Genomic DNA, 13,383 nt, shown 5'->3' on the forward strand with positions numbered 1-13,383 from the left:
TGACTGTATTCACGGTGTTTTTGATTAATCCACAGCCCCCAGTGCAGCATACATCTCAGTTCTCTCTCTTTCTCCTGGAAGCTCTCCCTTCCGGGCAATTTCCTTCATCTAAGCTGAGGCCCTGCTTTGGAGCAAGAAAACTGTGCTCTTCAATGCACATACTCCAGACCCAGTGTGTGTGTGTGTGTGTGTGTGTGTGTGTGTGTGTGTGTGTGTGTGTGTGTGTGTTGGGGTGTGCAGCTGGGGTAGGAGGGATGCAGCTTTGGGCAGTGACTCAGCGGCTAATTGACAGGGGTGCGAAGACCGGAGGCCAGAGAAGCAGCGGGTGCTCTCGCTCAAGTTCACCGAGTTGATAGAGTTATTAAAACATAAAAACATACACATGTACCAGGAAGGAAAAAAAAATAAAATAAAACAACCCGCACGCCCCGCCCTATGCCTTCGGGCTGTGCAAAGCCAGGAGGGCCTGGGCAGCGCAGAAAGGAGGAACTAGTCTGACAGGTGAACTTTCCCAGAGGCTCAGTCTCCCCGGCGAGACGCAGGGAGGCGTCCGGTCCCGCCCTGGCTGCGCCCCCAACGCTGTCCCGGTCCCTCCTTATTTAAAAAAAAGAAGAAGAAGAAGAAGAGAAAAGAAAAGCCGAGGCGGGCAGTAGCGGGGGGGAGGGGGGGCTAGAGGAGCGCAGCAACCGCGTCCCTAGCTTCCGCGTCAGCTCCAGAGAGGGGGAGGAGCCCGACGCCCCTTGTGCGCCATTGGTCCATCCGCGTAGCAACAGCCGCGGGCGGGCCAATGGGAGCCTCTGAGCCGCGGGCCCGGCTCCAAGACCCCAACTGCCAGAAGTGCCTGGTCCCTGCCAAGAAAGCAAACCCGGGAACTCTTCAAACTCCCCGCTAACTTTTCTTTCTTTCTCTCTCTCCCCTCCCCCTTTTCCCCTTGCAATTTGTCTTCACTCTCAACTGATGCTCACTTTAGTCTAATGCTAAGCGAGGGCCTTTTCCCGAAGGTCATCTCTTCCCACCCAAGGGAGAAGCCTCCGTGGAGGTAAATGAGAGGACATTGAAAAAGGTATGTCAGGCTTTCAAATCCCACTCGGCCTTAATCACCAATGGCCACTTGCAAGCCTCAGACACAAGAGCTTCACTTTTCATATCCAGCATTTGTTTGTTTGTTTGAACCGATATGCAAATCTGTGTCCAAAGGAAGGGCAGTGTGAACATCTATTGCATGCCAGGGTTTGTCCCAGAGATTTACATGTCTTATTGTATTTAATGCTACTTGTAATTCCGGGAAATGGGTCTCCCTGTCACCATTTAATAGATGGGAAGTTGAAGTTCAAAATGACCAATGGAAGTGTCCAAAGGAACTCTATTAGTATAGTAGGCGGTCTAGCAGGGTTCAAACCAGGCCAGCCTGATTCCATAGACCACTTGGATTCCCTGATGCCACCCACGTCCATAGCACATTTCAGCGTGATATATCATATGTGCTGCAAGGCTGGGATCCGGACTCACTGTGTGTTACCTAACCACCTGGAGGGCAATCTGCACAATTGCCTTGCTCCAAGAACATCTCACACTAGGTTTCATGTTCTGCTGTTGCAGTTTCGAAATTTTTAATATGTTTTGAAGAAGGGGACCTGCATTTTTATGTTGCAATGGGCCTGTAAATTGTCTAGCCAGCCCTGCATCCTAGTATGAGGCTTCTAGGACAGTTACGTGAGGACAGCTTATTAAAAGTCCCAGAAGAATTGCATATTTTGGGAACTTAAGACCTCAAGTGAAGACAGCTTGTACCTCTCTGTCTCTCTCACTCACTCTCACACTCTATCTCACACACACACACACACACACACACTTCTGCATACACCCTGCAGATTAGTCAGTTTTATGACACTGTAACTGTAATTTGAATCCCCAGTCTATTAAATGGGAGTGTATATATTTATGACTGTGTTTATGTGTGTGTGCGTGCGCCTGCGTGTGCTAGCCAGGAGAGGGAATAGGGGATTGGGGAATTTACGACACACAGACACAGCCCTGATTATTGACTCTATTCCTTCCCTTTGGAGACATTACAGGGGATTTGAACCAGGTCCTGCTTTTATGAAATACATACTTGGGAGGTTTGGAGTGGCCATAAATGCTGGTCTGTGTGACAGTGAGGTGGGGGCGGTGCTGGGTGTTCTGGGAGGAGATGAGCCTTGAGTACACTATCCACTGGGCCTGGCAGAGAAAAAACCAAAAAAACACATATTCTTTCATCTGTTTGACCTCCAAATCTGAGTCCTCTTTTCTGGCAAAGAGAGAGGCCTTGTTTTTATTCTCTGAATTGTGTTGATTTTACTCTCTGAGTTAAGACATTATCAGTGTATCACCAATGGTGTGAAAGTCTGGAATAAATGAGGAGGAAGTCTGCAAGTTTCCCCAATACTTATTCTACCAACCAAGGTGTAAATTCAGTATTATAGGGGTGGTAATGGACTTGAAGATGGCCAATAACTTCGAAGCACTTTATTTTGTCTTTAAGGAAACTGAGGCCCAAAGAAGAAAGCCAAGTTAAGTAGCTGGGTGGTGGTAAAGTTCGGGTTAGAATCTGTTTTGTCTGACTCCATTCCAGGCCTCATTTTTTGCTTTCATTTCTGTATGGACATAAAAATGCTATGAAGCATTACATAATCAGTTCATGTAGGAAGAGGTTGTGGTTTTAATGAATAGCAGTATGAGGTTAAAGGGGAAGGTTATCGACATTTATTATGCTTAGTATATGCCCTTGCTTTGCCTACATGGTCTTATTTAATTGAATCTTCAGGACAACACTGAGAGAATGTAGGTAATGTTATTTTTATTTAAATTATGGGAAAAGTGAGGCACAGAGTCCTAGTTAACTTACCTAGGGCCTCACAATTTGTAAATGGATTAGCTAGGATATGAATTATGAAGCGAGTTCTTCTTAATCCCTGCTTAGCAGATTAAATTATTCAAATTATTACAGCTCCATGGTTGTTCATGTTAATGACTCAGTGGAATGCAAAACTCACAACTTAAAAACAACACAAGACGTGTGACCTAGTAAACATATACTGGGAGTACGGTAGGTCCCCCATCCTCAGACCCCATGAAAGTGAATTTATTTGGGAAAAGGGTCCTTGCAGGTATAAGTAAGTTGAGGATCTCAAGATGAGATGATCCTGGATTGGGGGTAGATCCTAAATCCCACAATAAGCTTCCTTATAAGTTCAGGAGAGACTACGGGCTGAGGAAGGTGATGTGAAGAGGGTGGCAGAGATTGGAGTGAACCATTTACAAACTAAGGGACACCAAGGATTGCTGACAGCCACCAGAAGGTAGGAGAGAAGCATGGAATGCCTCAGAAGCCTCCAAAAGCAACCAAAACTATCCACACCTTGACTTCAGACTACTGGTTTCTAGAACTGTGAGAGAATAAATGTCTATTGTGTGAGGCCAACTGGTTTGTTTACTGTGGCAGCCATAAGAAACTAACATAAATGCCGAACTTTATTACTGTACTTTAAAAAGTAAAGAAACACAAGCATTAAAACAGTATTAAAAGTATTCCAAGCATAAACTGCCTGCCGAGAAATGTATTAGAAGAAATCATCAAAAATGAGATTCATGTGTCTACATATCAACAAATAATTCATGAGGATCAATCAATACTTACGTATATAATTCAGAAAGATTTAGTTTAATTTCTTTACCTGGCCCATGACTGGCTGGATATTGAAGCAACCTGTTGATCTGATCTATATTTTGTATGTGTCTAAGAGAGGAGGGTTATTGCTGGAAGCTTAAAACCTTTGTGCAGAGAGGGGGCCCCACTTCCTCCTTGGGTATGGAAAGCTGGACAGAGTATTGTTCCTACCATAAGAACAAAAAAAATCAGATGAACTAACTTTTCTTGAATCCCTGAGAGAGTTGAAGCTGCAGGGTAAGCAAGCCCAATTTCCAAGTGAACACAGACCTCTCCAAGGGGAGCTGGGAGGGGAGCACAGGTTTTCCATATGGCAGGTCATGGACAGAAGCAACTCCAGGAGCCACCTTAAAATGTTTAGTGACTTGTTCAGGATTGAGTGTAGGCTAGCATGAAGATATGGAACCACTGGGAACCATAGAAACAATGGGAGCTCTCATGCACTCGCAGGATTTTTAACACAGATTTCCACGGGATGCTCACAGGGAAGACCAGTGACAAGCAATAGACCGTCATGAGCTGCCTTCAGGAATGCAGGCTGGGAAGAGGGGAGCAGCTGCCATCATGGGAAGTCAGGAAGCCCATCTGACCCCTTCTCCCTGCAGAATAAGATCCGCCAACTGCTTGGAGAGGAGCAGCAAACTGTAGCATCGAGGGCACAGGTGGAGACCCATTAAGGCTGGAGAAGGATAACAGACAAATTCCCTCTAAGTCTTGTCAATGAAAGAGCTCTGGGACCTGTATCTTGTACCAATATTCATAGTGATCTGCTCAGAAAGGGGCAGGATGCTGCTCTCACACAAGACCCACCACAGATGCAAGGCAGAGCATGGCTGCCTTGGGGAAGAGGGACAGGAACATCCAGAAAACCTACTCTTGAGGCCCGGGCACACAGGCTTAGCTTAGAGAAGAACTGGAAGTTTATTTTTCTAAGTTTCTTTTACTATACACCTGGGGTTAAATGTTATTTGTAGGTTGACTGCAATAATTTAAAGATGCATGCAGTAAACCCTAGGGCAGCTACTAAACATAGCTAAAGAAAGAGGTATAAATAATGAGTCCATAGTGAGGATGGTCTTTCCAACAAACTGTAGAATAATTGGGCATCCATGTGCAAAATAAATGAACATTGGTTCATATCTTGAACTGTATACACAGATTAACTCAGAATGGATCATAGATTTAAATGTAAAACCTCTGAAAAAAAGATAGCAAAAAAAAAAAACCCACAAAACCCTTGGGCTAGGAGAAAACCTTGGGTTGGGCAACTATTTCCTTGATATAACACAAATACAGTTCATTTAAAAAATTTTAAGTTACACCTCATCAAAATTAAAAAGGTCTCCACTTCAGAAATTACTGTTGAAGTGAATAAGTCAATCACAAGTTGTGAGAAAATATTTTCAAAATAAACATCTGATGAAGGATTTTTAATGAGAATCTACAGAACCCTCAAAACTGAGTAATAAGAAAACAGCCTACTAAAAGAATGGGTAAAGTATTTGAGTAGATACTTCACCAAGAAAGACAGAGATGATAAAGAAGTACATGAAAAGATGCTTAACGACATTAGTCATTAGGGGAATTCAACTTAAAATCACAATGAGACACCACTACCTATCTATTGGAATGGCTGAAAAAAATGGAAACAAAATCAAATTGGCAATACCAAGTGCTGACAAAAATGGGGACAACTGGAACTCTCACACATTGCTGATGGGAATGCAAAATTGTAGTCCTTCTGGAAAGTAGTTGGCACTTTCTTATACATTTAAACATATACTTATTATGACCCAGTGGTCCATCCATATGTATTTACCAAAGAGGAATGAGGATACTTTCTCACAAAAACCTGAAACTAATGTTGATAGAGGATTTATTCATAATGGCCCCGAAACAGAAAACACTCAACTGTCATTCAACTACTGATTGGGTAAACAAATCATGGTATATCCATACAATGAACTACAACTCAACAATAAAAAGACACAGACTTCTGAGACTTCTGATATGTATATTAATATGGATGAATGTTCAGAGAAGGAAGCCAGGCTCAAGAGTAAACATACTGTGTGATTCCTGACATTATGGAAAGGGAAAACACAAAACAATTATAAGAACAGAGAATGTATGAGTGCATGTCTAAAGCTGAGGATGGAAAGAGGACATGGAATTGTTTTGGGGGGTGATGCTAGTATTCTATATTGTGAATGTGACGGTGGCTACATGACTGTACACACTCTCAAAATTCATATACCAAACACAAAAGGATCATCCTATTGTTTATAAATTATAGCTCAATAAACCTGAGTTTAAGGGAAAAATAAGCTTGATAATTAGGAAAAGAGGATACTATGGGAAGAAAGGTAAATGTATCTCCTTACAATTATTTCTGAATTGGTAAGCTCTGATGAAGGTCAGTACTTTTTAAGTATATGTACATCTTTTCTTTCCTTTTTTTTTCAAACACAGATCCTTAGTTCATGATGCGGGGTGAGAAGATATCCCAGTATAGGTACTAGAGCTTTGTTCAACTTGGCCATTGCCAACCACATCTTCTTTGCAGAACCCCTGCAAGTCATCCTCTGGCCCACCAAACTCCATGAGGCACGGTTTAAAAATGATAGGCCTAGAGGACTGAGAATATCCCTGAGTGTGTTCTGTAGAGCACCAGTGCCGTGAACTGCTCCATGAATAATAGGGTTCTGTAACCATAAGTGACATGGGGCAACTCTACCTGTCACATCCCTGTTTGGGAGATTCACAAGGCATACTAGCATTTATGTGCTCTGGAAAGGACTGCAGGAAAGAAACCTGTTTTTACTTCTTTTAATTCTGTCCACTTCTTTGACTTTGTTATTGAATACATAAAACATTAACTTGTAGGTTAACCTCTGGGGAAAGGTGTTTATGTCTCACTTTGTAGAAAGGAATAGAGAGTATCATCTCTAGAAAATCTACTGTAAATCCAGGCCTGTCTTAGCTACTTTCTAGTTATTATCCCATTTTGCATACCACCCCCCAATGTGATGAGGTGTAAACACCTATTTTTAGAAGAAATTGAGGCTTGAAGACATCATGCAGTATGATACTTGATGTCTCCAAATCTACAGAGCTAGTGGGCTTGTCTGTCTCCATCGTCTGGGCTTTGAGGCTTAGTGGATGATCTAATAAGACTTCAGAAGAGTAGGCCTCAAACTGTTCCAGGTGAGCACATGAATTCCTGCTTCATATAGTTTTTCCTGGTCCCTGCATTTTCAATTGGAGTCTGTCATTGGTAGATTTTATTTATGATTGAATTGGTGTTTTAGGTATCTTTTAGTTGCAAGAAAGAAAACCCACTTGATCTAAAGAAATGTAAAGAAATATATAGAAACACAAAAAACATAGTGTGAAGAATATAGGAGTATCTTATGCACTTGTGCACAGGACAGGTATCGGGCCTCATGAACTCGGAACCAGAAAGGGAAAGAGAGCTTTTGGGATCTCAGGATAGCTTTCTCCCATTCTCTCCTTCTTCTTCCCTCTCCATTTCTTCTCGTGACTTCTCTTCTCTCAGTGGGTCCGCACCAGGTTTTCATCCCCTTTGTCTCCCAGATTCACCATGCAATGGCAAAACATGACCATTCCCAAACTACTTTACATGTTTTTACACAGGACACCATCTGCAACCAAGAGACATCCCTTCTGGTATCCCAGGTGAGAGAATGTGATTGATCCAACTTGATTAGATGTTTGCCACTGGATCATTAAACCCTATAGGGGAGTGAGAGCAACTCACCAGTCTTAGGAGAAATGGACCCACCTTTCGGAAACAGTGCTTGATCTGGTCCTCAGACCGTATAGCCCAGTGTTCCCGAAATCTCTCCATGATGGTAAGAATCACTTGATGCATTTGCGTATATTCTCCAAGGCCCCAAGGCAGACCTGCTGGATCACAATCTCCACAGTTGTTCTTCGCTGCACCCAGGGAGCTTTAAAGCTACGGATGCCTGGATCCCACATCGTGAGCTTCTGATAGAATGGTCTGAAGACAGCTTGGTCAACAGCAGCGTTAAAAGCTCCCCTGTTGAATCTAATGTGCAGCTGAGGTAGAGACCCACAGGAAGGACTTGGGAAGTAGTGTTTAGTAAGCATTGCAGGTGATTCCTGCCGTCAGAGGAGTTTGAGAACACTTCTGCAAGTTAGGTATGTGTATGCTCTGTAGGGAGAAGAGAGCAAACACTTTGACAGGTTCTTTAAGAAGAGCATGTTGGAGAGAAACGAGTCTGAGCTTAGAGGTCACCTAAAACCAGACTCAAATGTAATTTTAGCATTTCCTTGGAAATGGAATTTTGAATGGTGGGTTGAAGAGAGAAAAAGCCAGCTTGGAAGCACTTACAGTTAATTCTATCATTCCTTCATCCTCCCATTCTGTACTTAATGGTCATCTATGATAGACTAGAAACCACTCTAGTAAAGGGGTGATGGACCCAGTGGTGAATAATAATACAGACACCTTAGGATTCTATAATATTTAAACGGCCTTTCGCAATCTTAAGTGACTGAGGAAAATCTTTACTGAATTAAAATAAAATATAGTATATTTGCATCCTAGCCCTTTTGATCATAGTTATTCTTCCTCAGAGAAAGCTTTCATATAATGGCAGCAAAATCCATTGAAATCCTGATTTAGAAACACTTAGCTACCCTTGTCAACAATGAGTCCCATGCTATTTTTAGCATCTTACAAAGATTCAAACAAACAAACAAACAAGCAAAATCTCTACACAATGGGGCAATCATCCAGAGGGAAAATTATAGCTTTCTGACCAAATTTTACGGATGGATTTCTAATTGTTAACTAGCCACTGGCTGCAGGAGTACACAAATTCCAATGTCACCTCTGGGCAAAAAGGAGCTGACTGGAGCTGGAAGCCTGCGTCGCATCCCAATTCCTGGAATGAGTAGTGTTTTCCTTCCTGCTTCCCTTCCTCCCTTCGACCGCCCTCTTCCTCTTTCCTGTTCACACTCCGTTTCTCCCAACACTAAGTCACATTGAATTTTGGCATGCCCAGCACTCTGATCTTTTCTCATGGTGCTTTTCTACTGGAAAGATGTGAAAACAAAGGATCACTTTCCTAAGTCAAGCTTCCCTTTGGCAGATCATTCCTGAGCTCCTGGTTTTACTTCATATGCATGCGATTTCATTTTCTCCCTCGCCATCATCCAAGTCCCAAAATTCATAATTTCACAAGCTGCCAAACCATGTTTGATCAGAAGAGTGTTTCTGGATCTGGTTTGTGCAGACTAGAAAGAACAGAGGGGAGGGGAACTCACCGTCTGGGGTACCCTGCGTTCTGAGTGTCTTGCAGACTTGTACCTATCCATCTCTTTAGACCTCCCAGTGTCCTGTGAGCTCATATTTTGCCCCATTTTATATATGTGGAAATTGAACCTTACAGAATTTTAATCTCAGCACTTGGGAAAGCATCAGATGACGGAAGGTGGCTAACCTCAGAACTCATTTTCACTTGCATGTATAAGAGGACCTCGCTTTCATGTTGGTGTGACTTGGGGGGGGCAGGAGGGCAAGCCAACATCTGAGCATTTTATTGAGTATAAACCAAATCAAAGCTCCCCTCTGACCCTTACCCCTCTGTTGTCTGGAATGGCTTGGGGTGGGGTACATCAAAGACTCATGCCACAGCAGAGTTTTCCTTTCTTTTTCTGTAAATGTCTTATAGGAACAGATCTGCCCGCTCAGTGTTTTGGAATGATAAGTAGGTGTGAACAAGTCTGGTGGCTCCAGGACATGGCTAGGTGTGCACCACTGAACGACACTGAACACCCCGGCACACTTGGGTGGTTTTGCAATGCTCTGTTCACAAGGGCCTGGGGCACTGTTTGGGGGTGTCCAAGTCATCGAGAATTGCCCCAGTTCCCAAAAGAGCATTCTGTTTCCAGGAAGAAACTGACAATGTCATTCAGGTTTAGAGAGAGAGGGTTACTACCATTTTTATTTGTTGGAGCAAGCATTTCAAACTCCGGGGCTATATTTTAGCGAGTGTGTATGTGTCTCTGTATGTGTGTGTATGAACGGGGAGGTATGGAAACCACACAACATCACATTCAACCATATCATTAGAAACTGTCTCATTCCTCACTGACCACCTTCTCCCTTCCCCTTTCCCTTCCCCTTCCCAGAAAAGTTGTTCTAGCGGTTTCTGGAGGGATTAAGAAAAAAAAGAAAGAAACCTCATAGACACAGACAACAGCATGGTGATTATCAGAGGGGCCAAGGGAGGGGGAAGAGGGTAGAGGGGGGATACATGCTGATGGGAGGAGACGACTTGGGATGAGGACCACGCAGTGCGATATACAGATGACGTAGCATAGAACTGTACACCTGAAACCTACATGATTGTGTTAACCAATGTCACCCCCAATGAATTTAATAAAAAGGAAACCATTTTATGATTATAAAGGTAGGATATGGAGGATGTATTTGAAAATTTCTGCTAAACTGTGTTTTTCAAAGTTACTGTCATGAACACTGATTATGTATGTGTGTATATGGCACACATAGAATTGAATAAATTCAGTCTTTGTTTTCATACCTGAAGTTAAGCCAGAAAAGTTATAATTTGCAAAATATTTCATATTGAGCACTCTGTGGTCTTTGCAAATATCTTGCATTGTCCCCATTTCTCTCTTTCCCTCTCGTTCTCCTTCATCTGTCTTCCACCAGCTCCCCACACCCTCTGCCAGCCCTCTCCTGCCTCTCTGCCCACTCTGACTTGAAGAACCAGTTTCTCTCCTTGCCTTTACTCCAACGCCATAAACTTAAAACAAAACACATGGCTCAGGACAGGGTGCTGTCTTCAGTTTTTGATTGCTTTCTTCTGATACTTTCTTGTTGATTTTGGATTCTGTCCTTCAAAACCCCAAGAGTACACTTTCTAGGTATGGAACGAAATAAGTTTTTTTTTTTAATTCCTCCACTCAGCAGAATCTTGCTGAGTGTGTGGGATGCACCAACTCAGTGGTGCAAGATTTGATTGGAAGCAGCTGACAAGCTGCAGCCATCTGGTAAGTGCACTCACCAAAGAGGCTGTCCCTTGTGGTTGCTTAAGAAAAACATGTGGAGTCTCTGGGTCACAACTGCTTATCCTTTGTTCTCCTAAATGCTGGATTGAGGCTTGTTTTTCCCCATGGCCCTGGGATGAGGCAGAAAGAGCTGTGGGCTCATGGGAGGGACCCTGGGTCCATGGACCACTGAGACCCCATGTGCGAACACCATCCTTCTACACCTTTCCCCTTGGATCTTCTGCAGATTTCTATCTCCCTCCTCCCCTTCGCTCTCTTGATCCCTGTTACGATTAAAACTTTGGTGTCTTCTTGTAGTGGGACAGGCTCCCTGACATCTCCAGGTGATCGCAAGCTTCCTGAAGCCAAGCACTTTCTCCAAACATAGAGCATGGCACAGAGGAACCACTTAACTCTTTTTATAACACTTCAGTGCATTAATGAGTGTAGCCACTTTACTCAGCCTCTCCAACCCAGTTCTGGAATGGGGAGGCATGGCTGAAGGACACAGCCTTAGAGAAGGGAGTGACTCTTGAAGCTGTGGATTCACCAAGTTCCTGACTTAAAAGAAGATCCATTGCTCAAGAAGGGCTCAGATCCTCTCTGAGGACCCTAAAGTTAAGGACGTTCCTGCTGGCCAAATGTGCTCTGGGACAGAGTGTGGACAGACCCAGGGAATTGAGCACACGGAAGACCACGGTCTTGAACACTCAGTGCATTTGGCTGACTACAGCTGCCCTTGACCAGGGCAAGCTAGTGAGAGCTGGCCATGGAGTCAGTAAGGAAGGCATGCCTCTCTTGGTCATATGCATTTAAACATTATTTAAAATAGATTTTTATAATCTTTATTAATAGACTCTAAGAACAGTTATAGATTTATAAAATGAGCAAATAGGACAGAGTTTCCAATTATTCTTCCCCCTCCTCCTGCATCCAGTTTCCCATATCATTTACATCACACGTTAGTATGACACATTTGTTGCGATCAATGAACCAGTATCTGTACATCATTATTAACTGAAGTCTATAATTTAATCAGATATCCTTGGTTGTTACCTTGTGTCCCTTTTCTATTTCAGGATCCCATCAGGAATCCCATCCTGCATTTAGTCATCATGTCTCCTTGAGTTTCTCTTGGCTGTGACGGTCTCTCAGCCTTGCCTCTGGGGATCAGTCCAATGTTTTTCTCATGATCAGACTGGTGGTATGGATTTGGTGGAGGATGACCCTAGACGTAAAGTGCTACTCTCATCACATCATGCCATATTAGACACAGTGCATAATATCAACATAATTATTACTGTTGATGTTGACCTGTATACCCTGGCTGAAGCAGTGTTTGTCAGGTTTCTCCACCGTGCATGTCACCACACAGGTCAGCCTTGCTCCCTCCTTTCCACGCTAAACCCTTTGGAAGGGAGTCACCATTGCATAGGTACTTATGTGAAGGCAGTGATGGACTTCCTCAAGGGCATGTACTGCGCTAGTTTTGTGGCCTGTGTGCATGTATCTCCATATGCAGAGAGTGGATTCTCCATATAACTCTGATACGCTGTAGATTTTATAAAACACAACAAACTATGAGCAAGATTACTTGTACATGTGTGTGTATGTTGGGAGGTCAGAATTCCATGCAAGAAAACTGAATATATTTATGTCAGTAACATTTAAAACAATGTAGTCACCATGTGGGGATCTACTTCTTTTAGAAGTAGAGAGTATTTAGCTAAGGAAAAGTTGGTGTGGGTGAGATAATAACAGCGACCACTAACATTTATCAGGCATTTGGTAGGACCAGTGTTGTACGAAGGGTTTTATATCCATTTTATTTGATTTCGTATCAACCTCTGAGAGAGCAGTGTGGCCTTGGGTCATTTACTTAACCTCTATATTCTTCTATTTCCTCATTTCTCATATATGGAGAAATACCTATGTCATCAAATAGTGTGTGGAAAAAAATGAGATCACATGTGTGGGGGCTATCAGAGAGCTTAGCAACTTGCCCACGGTCACTCAGATAATAAATGACACAGCCATGGCTGCAATCCATGTGCAAATTGTGCCAAGTCCATGTTTGCGACCACCACGGTCAGTGCTGCATGTCCTCCCAGCTGAGGGAGGTTTGAATAACTCTAGAAGTCAGAGTAGCAGAAGATGGGCCTGCCAGCCCGGAGGTGCAGTTTCCCATGTTCCCCCGTCACCGCCTCATTCTCAGGTAGGATTAGCCAGAGCATTAGAAGCCTCTGCTGAGTGGGTTTTTCCTGAGCTTTCCTTTTTGTCTCTTCCCGGAGGAACATTCTAGAGCATTCCAAGACGCTGGTGATACAGTTGCTTTATTTTCACCCCTCCTAAACGCTGGGTTCATGGAGCTGTGTTAGAGGAAACTTATTCCTCTCCTTTTTTTGCTTGATGAGATGCTGGTCAGTCCTTCAAAGCCCACCATCCCTGCACGTATGGCGTGCTTCTGTCTCCGTCTTTGGGGACCACAACCACTGAGCATGAACCTAGGTAGATGTATTCTGAAATCAAAATTACCAAGGAAAACATCCAAACTAGTACCACCACCCCTGCCTGGTGTGTGGAATTACCACGCACCATGATTAAAG

At 43.3% G+C, this 13,383-nt stretch overlaps 1 long non-coding RNA gene across 1 annotated transcript; it reads left to right on the forward strand.

Moving 5' to 3' along the window:
• The first annotated feature begins 843 nt into the window (after positions 1-843).
• On the forward strand, positions 844-12,361 carry LOC118497547. Its single transcript, XR_004900072.1, has 2 exons — positions 844-1,063; positions 11,857-12,361. It is a non-coding gene; the product is annotated as an uncharacterized LOC118497547 (long non-coding RNA).
• The last annotated feature ends 1,022 nt before the right edge of the window (positions 12,362-13,383 follow it).

Source organism: Phyllostomus discolor, chromosome 12 (genome assembly GCF_004126475.2).
Source record: "Phyllostomus discolor isolate MPI-MPIP mPhyDis1 chromosome 12, mPhyDis1.pri.v3, whole genome shotgun sequence".
NCBI lineage: Eukaryota > Metazoa > Chordata > Mammalia > Chiroptera > Phyllostomidae > Phyllostomus > Phyllostomus discolor.